Consider the following 12,622-nt stretch of genomic DNA (forward strand, 5'->3'; position numbering starts at 1 on the left):
ACTTTGTTTGTTATCCTGAAGGCCCTTTTGTCTTTTTATGCTATCCTGCTACTAACACTGCTTTCATCGTCTAAGGAATCTTCCTTCAGATAGCAATCAGGATAGATCATTAGTGGTTATCTGTCAGCGATGTTGATGGTGGTATATAAAATAACAGAAAACATTTACTGAGTATTTCCTAGGGGTCAGGCACAATGCTAAGTGCTTTATAAAAATTTACTTGACTTAATCCTCAAAATAACCTCATGGAGATACTGGTATCAATTATGACTATGAAAATAAGAAAATGAAGGTCAAGAAAAAGGAAGTAGACTTTCTTCTATTCCCCAGGGCTAGTAGGTTGTAGTGAGAGTACTTGAACCTGGGTCTGCATGGCTCCAAACCTCAGAGTGTTGACAGCTACAAAACATTAAAAAATAAAAGAATGTCAAAAATACAAAAACAATTTTTTAATTTTAAAGAAGTTCAAGAAATTCAGACACTACCTACCCAATTAACAGTCCCCTTTAAGAAATATTGTGCTGGGGCACCTGGGTGACTCAGTGGGTTAAAGCTTCTGCCTTCGGCTCAGGTCATGATCTCAGGGCCCTGGGATTGAGCCCCGCATCGGTCTCTCCGCTCAGCAGGGAGCCTGCTTCCCCTTCTCTCTCTGCCTGCCTCTGTGCCTACTCGTGATCTCTATCTGTCAAATAAATAAATAAAATCTTTAAAAAAATAAATATTATGCTAAAATTAAAAATTCACTTAAAATAATCCTGTTTCCTTTGTGAACAGATGGCCAGAATTATATCCACGAAACTTTTTTTTTTCTTTTTGTATTTTGAAAAAGTAGCATGCAATCATCGTAAGATGAGGCTTCCAAAAATTGTTCACATGCTGCATTGAACCAATTTAACAACATAACAAAGCAGTCAGGAGGATCAGATCTGGCTCTTATGGGCCAAATCAATCCTTCCCATATTGGTTTATTGGGCCTAAAACTTTGTTCATTTTTCATTCTGCACTTTCTAGTAAACCAAGCTCATTAGTTTAAAGCAGATGAAACCCTCTTATGTAAATGTTCTGAATTGTGATCAAAGCTTTCACCAAATTAAAAAAAATTTAAACATTGGTCATTTGGAAAGTATTGCTTTATGCAGGTAGGCAGACATTCAAATGTTGACAGATTTTATTACATAGTGTCAAATATTAGATTCACTAATCTCACCAGCAAAGTATTTTGAATTTATTTTTTTTCAAATCTTTTATTTATTTACTCATGAGAGACAGAGAGAGAAGCAGAAGGAGAGGAAGAAGCGGACTCCCCACTGAGTGGAGAGCCCGATGCGGGACTGGATCCTGGCACCCTGGGATCATGACTTGAGCGGAAAGCAGATGTCTAATGACAGAGCCACCACGCACCCATGAAACCTTTAAGTATTGGGAAACTATCAAGCTCACAGTGGTCGATACAAGTTTTTTTAAGTTCTCATTTTGACGATAATTTTCCTCCAGTTTTTCTGAGATACAACTGATATGTAATCTTGTATTAGTTAAATTCGTAAACATAATGATCTGATGTGTGCGTGTATCACAAAATGATTGCCATGAGTCTACTCAACCTGTTTCACGTAGTTACAATTTCTCCCCGCCCTCACCCCTGTGTGACAAACTTGTAATATCTACTCTCTTAGCAACTTTGAAACATACAATATTGTTAATCATAGTGTCCACGGGGTCAGTGACAACTCCATAACATATTCATGTCCTCACTGGAAGTTTATAACCCTTTGACCACCCTCTGCTAAATACTTGTAACATTTATTGTATACCTACTGCACGGCTGGTTACTAATACACCTTCGACTGACTTAATCTGATGTCGTGTGTTCACATTCCCACTTTATAGAAGAAGAACGCAAGTTCCCAAGGGATGTGAGGAGTCTTCCAGTCCCGGGGACAGGGAATTGTGGGCTGGAGCAGCAGCTGGAGACCTTCCGTGCGGACAAGAACCTTCCGTGCGGATAAGAACCACCACCCTGAAAACACTAGATCGCTCTGGAGGTTTGCTTTGTATATTTACATGTCTGCCCCCACGAGCCAGGCTCCAAGATCTGTAAGTGGATTAGCACCCACCTGCTATTACCCACGCAGGTGTCTGTGGCTAAGTATTTCTCAAGAATATGGGCATCACGCCATCTTTGTTAGACTTGCCAAGGATGCTTGTAGCAAATAACATGTATGTCCCCATCCCAGATAGTGGCTGGGTCTGGCTAACTTTTCACCAAGATCCCTTTCTCTTCTGGGCATTAGACTCTGTTTCCCCGGGGCGCAGCATGGAGGTGTGGAACCAGTTCTCACGAATGGGAGGTGAATGGAAGTAACACGGTCACCTCTTTGCTGCAGAAATTAAGAGCAGGTGTGTCGTCTCTGCACCCCTTCATTTCATGCTCTTATCTCAGGACTCTGAAGCTACAAGGAAGGGTAGAAGCCAAGATGGAGGAGTCTGGGGTCCCAGAATAACCAGGAGAAGAATATGTCCAGATCAACTCCAGAGAACTCCACCCCACTAACTTATACTGGATTGTGGCTTGAGAAATGAATCATTATCTCGTTCAGGCATTGACACAGTGGGATGGCTGGTGTAAAATTTGCTTTCCCTGCTGCATATATCTACTGGATCTTGGCAGGAAGAGCCCAGAAATCTGCATTTTCAGAAAGCCTTCGGGTCATTCTGGAAAACCAGAGTTTCATGAAAGGGGTCAGTCTTGAGAGAGGATGGCAGTGCACCAGGGTGGCCCAGAGAGTTGTGTCAAAAACAACGATACCAGTTATGGTTTCCATCACACCTTGTCCTCCGTCAACCCCCTTTCTCATCCCTTCCTCTCTCATGGAACACTGACGTCAAAGCACACTCCTGAGAGGCTCTCGCGGTAACATGTTTTTTCTTGCAGATAGATAGGTTAATTTCTGGAACGTGAGCTTGTCCTGAGAGCAACCTGATGGGCTGGTTGCAAACAGCAGTTACAGATGGGAGCCTGCATGCACAGCAGGTATTTTATCGATCAAAAAAGCAAAATTTGAGGATGACTCATCTTCATTTTCGTATCTGTCATGGTGTCTGTCATTTCGAGTCAGAGACCAAGGCCTGGGGCTGTGTGGAGGTTGTGGGTAAGTGAAAGCAAATAATAACATACCCATTTTAGGGCATGGGAACGTTTGTATGGGTCCAGAAATTTCTCTCAACAGTTGGCCATACTCGAAAGCGCATACCTGCCCACCCAAAGACCTGGTCTCCAATGACTCTTGTTTCTCTGCTTTCTTCGGGAATCTACTGCGACAACAGCATGGTAGCTCTTTCCACTCCAACACACACGTGCACACACAGGTACAGAATATTCACATCAGAAACCCCACAAAAAAGAGGGTCCCCTTCCTTCTATTCGTGCCTGGGGTAGCTACTGGCTGAACTGGGAACTGGTGGGGAGAACAGTTATTGTTGAGAAGAAATTAATCTCCCCCATACCCTTCATGGTGCAGAATGGGCTCCCATTCTGTTAACCATTCATGGTTCTCTTAGTTACTGGTGAACTGCCCTTTCTCCAGAACTGTGTGAGACTCTATCAGACTCTGGGAGGGAGACAACAGGGGCTGGGGAAGGGATGGTCCCTGTCCAGCTCTGAGATCACAACATCAAACCTCTGGTACACACCATAGGCCAGATAGCCCCAAGGTGGCCTTAAAATCTGAGACAAGAAATCAGGAAATTCTGCTGTACTTGGAGCTCCAGACTAAAGGAAATTGGCCTCTGTCCCTTCTGAAGCCCAGTTGGCTTCCCTTTTTTTTTTTTCCCCCTTCAACCACTTTATTGGAAAATCCTTCGTGATTTAACATCATGGTTCTTTCCTTGTGCAGGTAACTGATCTGATGGGGCCTAGAGGTACTAGAAGTACCATCACAAGGCCCAAGAAGGCAGCCACAGCCACCACTGTCTTAAAGGCGACATCTCCAACAGCCCTGGGCCCTGAGTTCCCAACATCTCTGAGGGAGGAGCCAGGTGAGTCCCGGGAGACCTGTTACCATGTTCTCTTCATCAGTGGGCTTCAGCTCAAGACAACAGATCACCCCCTTTCCTGATTCACCTGTCCCGACTACCTACCTGTTTCTGGCTGGGCTGCAGTGGTCCCCTGAGACCATCGTGGCTCTACAGAAAAGAACTAGATCCTAGAGGAAACCCCTCTTCCATCGCAAAGGCCGTATCCAGGCTCTGAACATTTGTAACTGAAGTTTTCCTCCTTTGGCAGATTTGGATGCAGGGTTCTATGCAAACTTTCATTGCAGTAGGTGTAATGTTGGGATTTGCCAAGTCATTTGGGGGTCTGCAGACCCTGAACACCCTCCCTGAGGGCAGGGAGTTTTCCTCGTTCCTCACAATAAGGGCAGGAGCATAATATGCATTCAAATAAATGTAAGAAGGAAGAAGGAAAGAAGGAAGGTCGGTCAAATGTTCCATTTTCTACATGCAGTTTATAAAACACAGCCCGATCAGAAAAGAACCATCTCCAAGAGAGGAAAAGACCCAATAACTAGACTTCTTGGCTCTAGAAGGCCCCAAACCCAACTTTGACTCAATACATGAATCATCAGTGTAAAAAGAGGTCACGTCCTACATACCCAATGATCTGGTTTGAGGTTAAATTTACTCCTGTGACCTGGCTCTTGTAAGTGGTTTCTGGAACTAAGTAGACCAAGCCACACCCAGTGACTTGGAGACATGGAAAAAGTAATAGATGCGTGCGTTGTATGAAAGGCCGCTATATACAGCTTACTACTTGTATTTCCAAATCAGGAAGTAGGGAAAAGTAAAAAGTAGGACATAGGCTTTGAATTGAAGCTGTTTTTCTGAGGCTGGGTGGTAGCCACCCAAACATGAGACAGGGCATTCTACACTTCTTTTCCAATCGTATAGTCCCCTTCCTTAAGCTGCTCAGGTCTCCTTCTTCTGAGTTGACTGAAAGACTTACTCTCGATGCTTCGATGGCTCTGAGGTAGCCGTCACTAAAATGGAATGGAGAGTCGCCACTGTAGAATGCTCTGGTGAAGGGATCAGTGTGCAGACGGTCTTGGGAGGAAAAGTGGAGGAGGGAACACAACTCTGGACTTTGCAGTCAAGCAGTCTTGGGGCACACCGCAAATAGGTCAGGTGTGAACCTGATCACCTCAGGCAAGTCACTGTAGCTCACTGACCATCAGGTTCAGCCTAATGAACAAAAGCAGAACACACTGACCGTGAACATTGCAAGGATTCAATGCGATGCCCCTTGCTAAGATGACACAGGCCAATCAGCTCGAGTCCTTCCCTCTTCACTCCTTTTCATCCCCAACCCTCCTCATCTCACTTCTTCTCTCTTCCCTCTGCTCCTTGTGAACACTTCACCCCGTCCCTGATTGTCTTGTAGAGACTAAGGTGAGGATCAGTGAGTCTAAACGCATCCCACTGAACACAGTCAAAGTCAGTTCCCAACCTGGTCAGTTCCCTCCTCTTGAAGCCTGGGCTCCAATCCGTGGTTCAGCCCAGCTCAGTGTTGAGAAGCCCTGGTCTGCACCAGGTACTCGAGGAAACTTCAAGAGTGGCCTTGCCTGGGTCCCAGGGCCGGTTCCGGTCATTGACAGTCTGGACAAAGGCTTAGGGGAAGAGAGAGATGCCCAAGCTGATCTTTGCAGTGTTTTGTACGTGGGACCCCCCTTCCTCTCTCGGTGGGCAAACCTCCATCTCATCACCATCTCTCTCCACACTGGCCACTGTACGTGCGATGAGGGGGTCCCCTTTGGGACACACAGCACCTCCCACGGGTGGTTCACAGCCTGTCACAGAGGATAGGTACTAGCGCGTTTGTCTTATCCTCCACCCCCGCCCCCCACATGCACACACACACAGGAAGGTGACCGGCCGCCCCAAGACATTCTTCAGGTCACGCGGAACAGTGTTGTGACCCTGGACAGGCCCCTCACCGGCTGTGCAGACTCAAACCCTTAACCACCAACATTTCACTCTCGGCAGCTGCAGAAAGGATTTCTTGCAGGTACTGGGAGGAATAAAAAGAAAAGCAAATAGTGATCTTTTTTTTTCTTTGCACATGTTTTGCACCTTGTAGCCTCATACCAAGTGCCAGGAGCCCATTCCAGCTCGTCGTCCCTCACCCTGCACAGTGGGTGCAAGCCCAGACTTGGAAAGACCCCACGTGTAAATAGCACTGACAGGCTATCTGTCACCCCCCGCTGTCCTCATCGGGTGCCTGGGCCCCCGCTCTGCACTAGAGTCTTTCCAGTTACCCATGCGGGGACTGTCCTGGCTGAGCTGCCCTGCACCCCCTCCCGGGAGCTGCAATTCCACCCCTGCCCCCCAGGCTGCCTAGCTCCCCACTGCCTCCCTCTGCCTCCCATCAGACCCCAAGAACTGAGACCCTGAGAACTCCAGATCAGGATTTTTCCATAGATCACCCAGTATACCCAATATACCCAGACCCACTGCGGGGGAGCTCCAACACTCCCATTTTGATGACCCTATCTTAATAAAGGGCAACATGCTGTTTCTATCATGGGAGCCCCTGGACACCGACTCCCACTGCATGTGCGTCACTGCCACTGGGGAGATGACAATATGGGAAGGGGATCCCCCGGGGAAGGTCATGGGACCAGCGCCATAGGATTTCATCTTCTAGGGTCATTTCCCACAAACGTCCTTGGCTCGGTTCTCTGCAGGGGGACAGAAGGAAAGCGAGGCAACACCAGGGCCAAGATGCAGCCATACACTCGCGGCCCTACAGAGCCAGGGATGGAAGCTCAACCACAAGAGTGAGCTTCCTGACATTTCCTGCCCTGCTGCCCTCTCCTCATTGATTCCCAAAGAAGCCGGGGCCAGGCATCCAAGCCAAGCCCCAATTCCTCTGTGCATGTCCCCTACCCCTCTGCCCCTCACTTCTCCTGATGTCCCCACTTTCAAAAGGCCAGAGTCCCTCTGTTTTCTCAGCCTTCAACAGAAAGTCTGGAATTTCCTCCCAGACCCTGAAATTGGGAAACTCCCATCTATGTTTATCATCCCTAAAAAGGAGAATCATCCCCATGAATAAGCCTGTCCTTTGAGCCTGAAGGCAGATCATGACCTTGGACTTTTTCCAGCCCCACTGGTGGAGCTGCCCAGTGGCCCGAGGTGAGGCCACCCAGCTACCCTGTCCCTCTTCCCAGCTGCCATCCAGGCCACCTGTTCCTTATGGCTTCTCCCCACCCAGAGCAGAGGATGAAGCCACTGCAGGCACTCTGGTGGTCGGGGCCAGAGGGACCTCCGTGCATGAACACAACTTCACAGTTTCTGTCACTTTGCCCCAGAAAGGGGGAGAGGAGTAGCTTCACAGAATGAAGGTAAGATGCATCAGGGCGTGGGCAGCGCAGGTCTGAGGGGTGGCGGTTGACCGTGATCTTATGCTTGTTAGAGGCACAGCCTCACCTTGTCCACAGTCCAGCTGTTCTTCAGAGGGAGGCCAGGCCCCATGCACATCAGGCCGGGTCTACGTTCCCAACCTGGAGGCTCAAGGTCTCTCCCCAGCTGTGTGATCTTCGGCGGTGCGGACTCTCTGGGCCTCCATTTCTTCCTGGGTTCACTAGAGATGATGAAATGGTGAGGTTAACTGGCGTCTCCCCTCCCCATGCTGCACGCGGACACCCCTTCTAACCACTGTACTTGGCGGCCCTTCTTTTTTTTTTTTTTTTTTTTTGAGATTTTATTTATTTATTTGACAGGCAGAGATCACAAGGAGGCAGAGAGGCAGGCAGAGAGAGAGAGGAAGGGAAGCAGGCTCCCTGCTGAGCAGAGAGCCCGATGCGGGGCTCGATCCCAGGACCCTGGGATCATGACCTGAGCCGAAGGCAGAGGCTTTAACCCACTGAGCCACCCAGGCGCCCCTTGGCGGCCCTTCTTCACCTCCCCTGCCCCACCGTCAGCATATCTCCTGTGGTTTTTCTGGGAAGTTTCCCTTCTCTTTTGTGAAATGCAGAGCAACTAGGGGCTGTTCTGTCCATTAGAAGAGGAAGTCCTTCAGCCCTGGGGCCTTTCCCCAAGGTTCACGTGAGGAGCTCTGTGCAGCCACCCAGAGGGCCTTTGGCCAGACTTTGCTTTCCCCAAGTCCCCTTCTAGGGGACAGCAGCCAGCTCCCCCCACTCTGATCCCCCAGAGTCCCCCTGGAGCCACAGCTGGGCAAATCGGATTGAGCCAAGTCTCCCTTGGGGCTTCCCCATCACCCATTAGCATCACCTCTCGTAGGGAAAGACATTCCCTTTTCAGCTGTCTTTTAACATTTTTGATCCAGTCAAGGAGAAAGCCTCAGCACTTACCAACCTCCTCCCCCTTCTCTCTGTCTCCCTCTCCCTCTCTTCAACAAGAGAGTAAGCTCAGAGCTCCGACATCAGGCAGGCAAGTGCATCCAGCTCCAATCGCAAAACAATGTTTATTTTGATGGCAAGAATAGCAAACAATATTGGTTTCACATTTATAGCAGTCATAAAATGTTTCCTTTCAAAACACATGTATTTGAGTAAAAAAAAAAAATGTGAGTCTTTTTAAAGAAAACCACTAGGTATGTCAGAGAACGGTTTTACAAAGACATGTGAAAACATTGCAAAGGTAGAATGCCAAAACTCAGGATGAGCTTTAGCTGAACAACACACCCTAACAAGGAGAATTCCGGGCCCTTGGGATCCACTGGTGGGTGAGGAGCTTGGATCCCAGCGTTTGGTCATGTGCACACAAACGTCAGCGGCAAAGGTAGATTGTACCTCTAGGATGAATGCCGTCTTTTTCCTTCTGTCTATTCAGGTAAGGATGTTAAAAAAAAAAAAAAAATCCAAAACCCAAAGACTAAGATGAAATTTTTCTGAACATGGGGTCTCATCCAGCATCAGGTGTGGACTCTGGGAGGTGAAGCTGGGGGGAGGAAGAGGGGGTGGCCAGGCCAAATCCCCAGAGTTACAGGTTGGCTGGGGTCTGGGTTCACAGCCGGAGGTGGGCCAAGGTACACACGGGACTCCTGGGTTCCGGTAGCAAAGTTGCTTCTGGCGCACATGAGACATGTTTCTGAATCAGGGTGATGTGCCCAGACATGTCTGCACAGTGTCAGACAGCTAGATAGTGAGAGCACAGGCTGTCACTTATCAAGACGGTGCCCAAGGCAGACCACACAAGAGTCAGAAGCCCTAGATTCTAATTTCAGTTCTGATTTCAGCTGATTGTGTGACCTTGACCAAGTCGCTTTACCCCGCCAGCCCAGTTTTTTCATCTGCAGAGAGAACTAACAGAGGTGAACTTCACCAAGGCAGGAAGTACCCCTGTTTAATGGGTCCATATAGACCCAGTATCTATTCTGGTGGGACATTCTGATTATTTTCATGAATTAAGATGTAAAGCATCCAGCGGAAATATCCCACCTCTTAAAACTTCCTCGGAAGTGGTAGGCCTGCTGATAACTGTCATTCTCTCTACGGCACTTTTCTGCAATGAGAATGAATCCATAGCAGGGCAGCAAGAAGGAAGTTGAGGAACTCAATGGCTCTCTCTAGATTCCAAGACATGTAACAGGTGGCAAGTCCACGGATCCCAGCTCCTGGGGCCAGCAAGACACCTGTGCACAGGGCTAGTTCTGCAAGCTCCAGCCCTAGAGTGGGAAGAACGGAATCATCCTAGATTGAAACCGTGGCCGTGGAGCAGAGAGCAAAAAATGCTGGCTAGCAAGAGGAAAAGGTCAAATAGCTTGTTATTTTCCTCTTGAAATCTGTCCAAGGACCTATGTTGTAGCGAAAAACCACAGGAAAGTGTGCGGACTTTCCCAGTTACAATGATTAACAGCTGCTCCTTCTTTTTGCCACATCTGTGGGCTTGAAAGTAACCCTTTTGTTCTCCAGAAAATCACAGACACATTCCTTCCTTCTGAGCTCCAGACACCCTGGAGGGTGGACCAAGTTGGCTGCATTTTGCAAGTGGTTTTAGAGCAGAGAGGATAAATAAGTTTCTGTCTTTGGAATTTCCCTTGTGTTCGTTCAGTAGAACATTATTAAGCACTGTCTTTGTCCAGGCATTATCTATGTCTTGGGGAACCACGGTCTCCCAGATAAATGGGGAGGGGGAGACTAGCAAGACCAAGAGAATAGATAAACTCTGAAATACTTTTCTAAATGCTGTAGAAATGTAGAATACTGGCGTCTTTTCTAGCCTTGGCTTCCAGGAGGAAAGGGCCTCTGAACTGGGTTTTGCAGAATGAGTAGAAGTTGGCTGGTGAAGAAGGGTAAGAGTCTCCAGAAAGAGGAAATGGCTTATGTGCAAAGACCCAGAAGTGTGATCTTGGTAGAGGAGGGAGTGGGGGGAGTCCCTGAAAACCACTTTGGTTTTTCTGGAGCCTGAGTGCCTGAAGTTTGAAGGGAAGCTAGAGAGAGAGGAAGGGACTGAGCCACGACCAAGTTCCGGATAGACATGCTGATGGGCTTGGACTTTACCCTGAGGACACAGAGGGACCATTGAGAGATTCTCAGCATGGAAGAGACCCAATGGATTGGCATCTCAGTCCTTCGGCATTGGGGTGGAGGATGGCTGAGAGCCCAGCCGGGAGCCTTTTCATACCCAGGAACAATGTTTTAAGAACCCACAGAAGAGGATGGCAAAGAAGGGGCTGGAAGGGGATGATTTTATAGCTAGAAGAGCTCAGGACAACTGACAGTTTTCTATTCAACCTGCTGGACCAACACTCAACTCCTTGAAGTCCTGTGCCATGCTCTACCAACCCCAGACCCCCAAACAGCGAGCAGTGCCTCTCGCAGAATAGATCACTATAGAGCTTTGTTAAAGGATGCAGGGATGGATGAATGAGTGGGTGCATGAGTGAATGAATGAATGCAATCTTCCTTTAAGAGCCCTGCTGTCCAATCCTCACTGGCTATCCACTCCTGGCTTAGCTTCCTTCTCCGGAGAGCGGAGGTCCTGAAGAGTCCTGAAGAGGTGAGGGGAACAGGAAACCCCAGGCTGCTCCGACAGAAGGCCTCTCTGTCTCTCTCAGAGGCCCAGCGGGACTCAGCAGAGAGAAAGAGACCTCTGGGCAGGAAGTCCCAGCCTGGCCCGTCAGTCTGGAGGGCTCCCGATTTCTCCTCCAGGCTGCGAGCTTGGGCAAGCCCGGGCCACAGAACGTGCCCCGAATGTGCAGCCCACTTTAGCTACTTCACCACTGACCCTCGGGGAGGGGGGAATTCACCAGCTTGCTGGGAGGGCCTGAGGAAACCTGGCTGTGGGAGATGCTCAGGACGGATGAGCTTTAGGACTATGAATTTGTGTGGGAGAGCAGGACAGCCCAAAAGCCCCAGATTCAGAGCTTTGGTTCTGGCAGGTTCTAGCTACAGGGCCCCGTCTGAGGTGCTTAACTCCTCTGAACCTTGAGTTCTCACTTGGCAAAGGGGAACACGGAGTGTCTATCCCCCTGGGTTGTTGTGGAGCTGGGAAATGAGAGATGATAGGCAAACAGCCTTGACCAGTCTTGACCAGCTGTGAGGTGCGGCGTCCCTCCACCACAGTCATGGGAGTGGCAACCCTGAGGACGACTCTTCCTTGGGGATGGATCCCCTGCTGGCTTCAGAGCATCTCCCACTCTGTGACACAAGCAGGTGACTGTGCGTTTTGGGGACAGACATGTGGATGACCAACAGTTAAGAGGTCCTTGCCTCGGTTTCCCTCACCAGCACCTCAGAGGGCCAAAATCACACGAGTAAAGACTCTGTGGCCAGCATGTGACCCAACGATATGACCCCCTCCAGGCAATGTCATCAAGCTCAAAGGCATGAAGTAACTGACCGTGAGGGATTGATCCAGAATCCATTCTGCAGTTCACTTACCAGAGTGCCCTGATGCTCCAAGAACCCTGTGGGAGAGGAAAGACCCCCTCCCAGGAGAGGAATCAGAGACTGAGGTGGCAGCCCCAATTAGCCGTCACTGATTTGTGACTTTGAGTAAGTCACTGCTTCCTCCGGCTGTAAGAGCCTCAGTCTCCAAGATGGGGAGTGGGTGCTGAACGTCCTCCTTGGCGCCTTTCTGTTTTCAACCCAGAGCTGCAGTGCACCCATCGAACAGCCCCTTCACCTGGGGCTGCACCCACCAGAGACAGGGTGGTCTCTTACATTCACAGGGAGTTAGTCGCTCTGAGCTCTGGTTGGCTTGCAGGAAAGCTCTAGAGTCAGAGCTGCCTCTTGGTTTCCCTGTGGGCCTGGTTGAGAAGCCAGCAGGGGCTTGGGCAGGTGCGGTTCCTTTGTTTTGCCAGATGCAAATAACGGAAGAGAGAGGGGGTTTTATGACTTTCTTTTTCTTAGAAGGCTTACAGACTCAAGCACTCCCGGAAAAACTTATGTCATCCTTCAAAACGGGATGTCTCATTAGGATGATGCGTCCCAAGGAGACAGAAATGAAATGAGAGAGAAAAGAGAAATGGAGAACTAGCAAAAACCACTGGAAGGAAAACTGAGCAGCAGACGCGGATGTCTAGAAAGGGAAGCAGGATCTTGATGTTTGGCCCAGAGCAAGGAAGAGAAGAAGGATGGCATTGCAAAACCCATCCGAGAGA

The 12,622-nt window shown here is 48.9% G+C and overlaps 1 long non-coding RNA gene across 3 annotated transcripts in view; it reads right to left on the reverse strand.

Annotated features, from left to right (window-relative positions):
• Positions 1-223: 223 nt before the first annotated feature.
• Positions 224-12,622, reverse strand: part of LOC116577756 — a 31,811-nt gene continuing 19,412 nt past the window's right edge. The window contains exons 1-5 of one of the 3 annotated variants that reach the window (XR_004280610.1): positions 7,483-7,661; positions 5,991-6,064; positions 5,504-5,663; positions 5,003-5,238; positions 224-399 (exon numbers count right to left, since the gene is read on the reverse strand). This is a non-coding gene — a long non-coding RNA (uncharacterized LOC116577756). Of the gene's footprint in view, positions 400-4,777; positions 5,239-5,503; positions 5,664-5,990; positions 6,065-7,482; positions 7,662-12,622 lie in introns of those variants that run through there. The other 2 variants (XR_004280609.1, XR_004280608.1) reach the window with 2 other exon arrangements.

Source organism: Mustela erminea, chromosome 18 (assembly GCF_009829155.1).
Source record: "Mustela erminea isolate mMusErm1 chromosome 18, mMusErm1.Pri, whole genome shotgun sequence".
Taxonomy (NCBI): domain Eukaryota; kingdom Metazoa; phylum Chordata; class Mammalia; order Carnivora; family Mustelidae; genus Mustela; species Mustela erminea.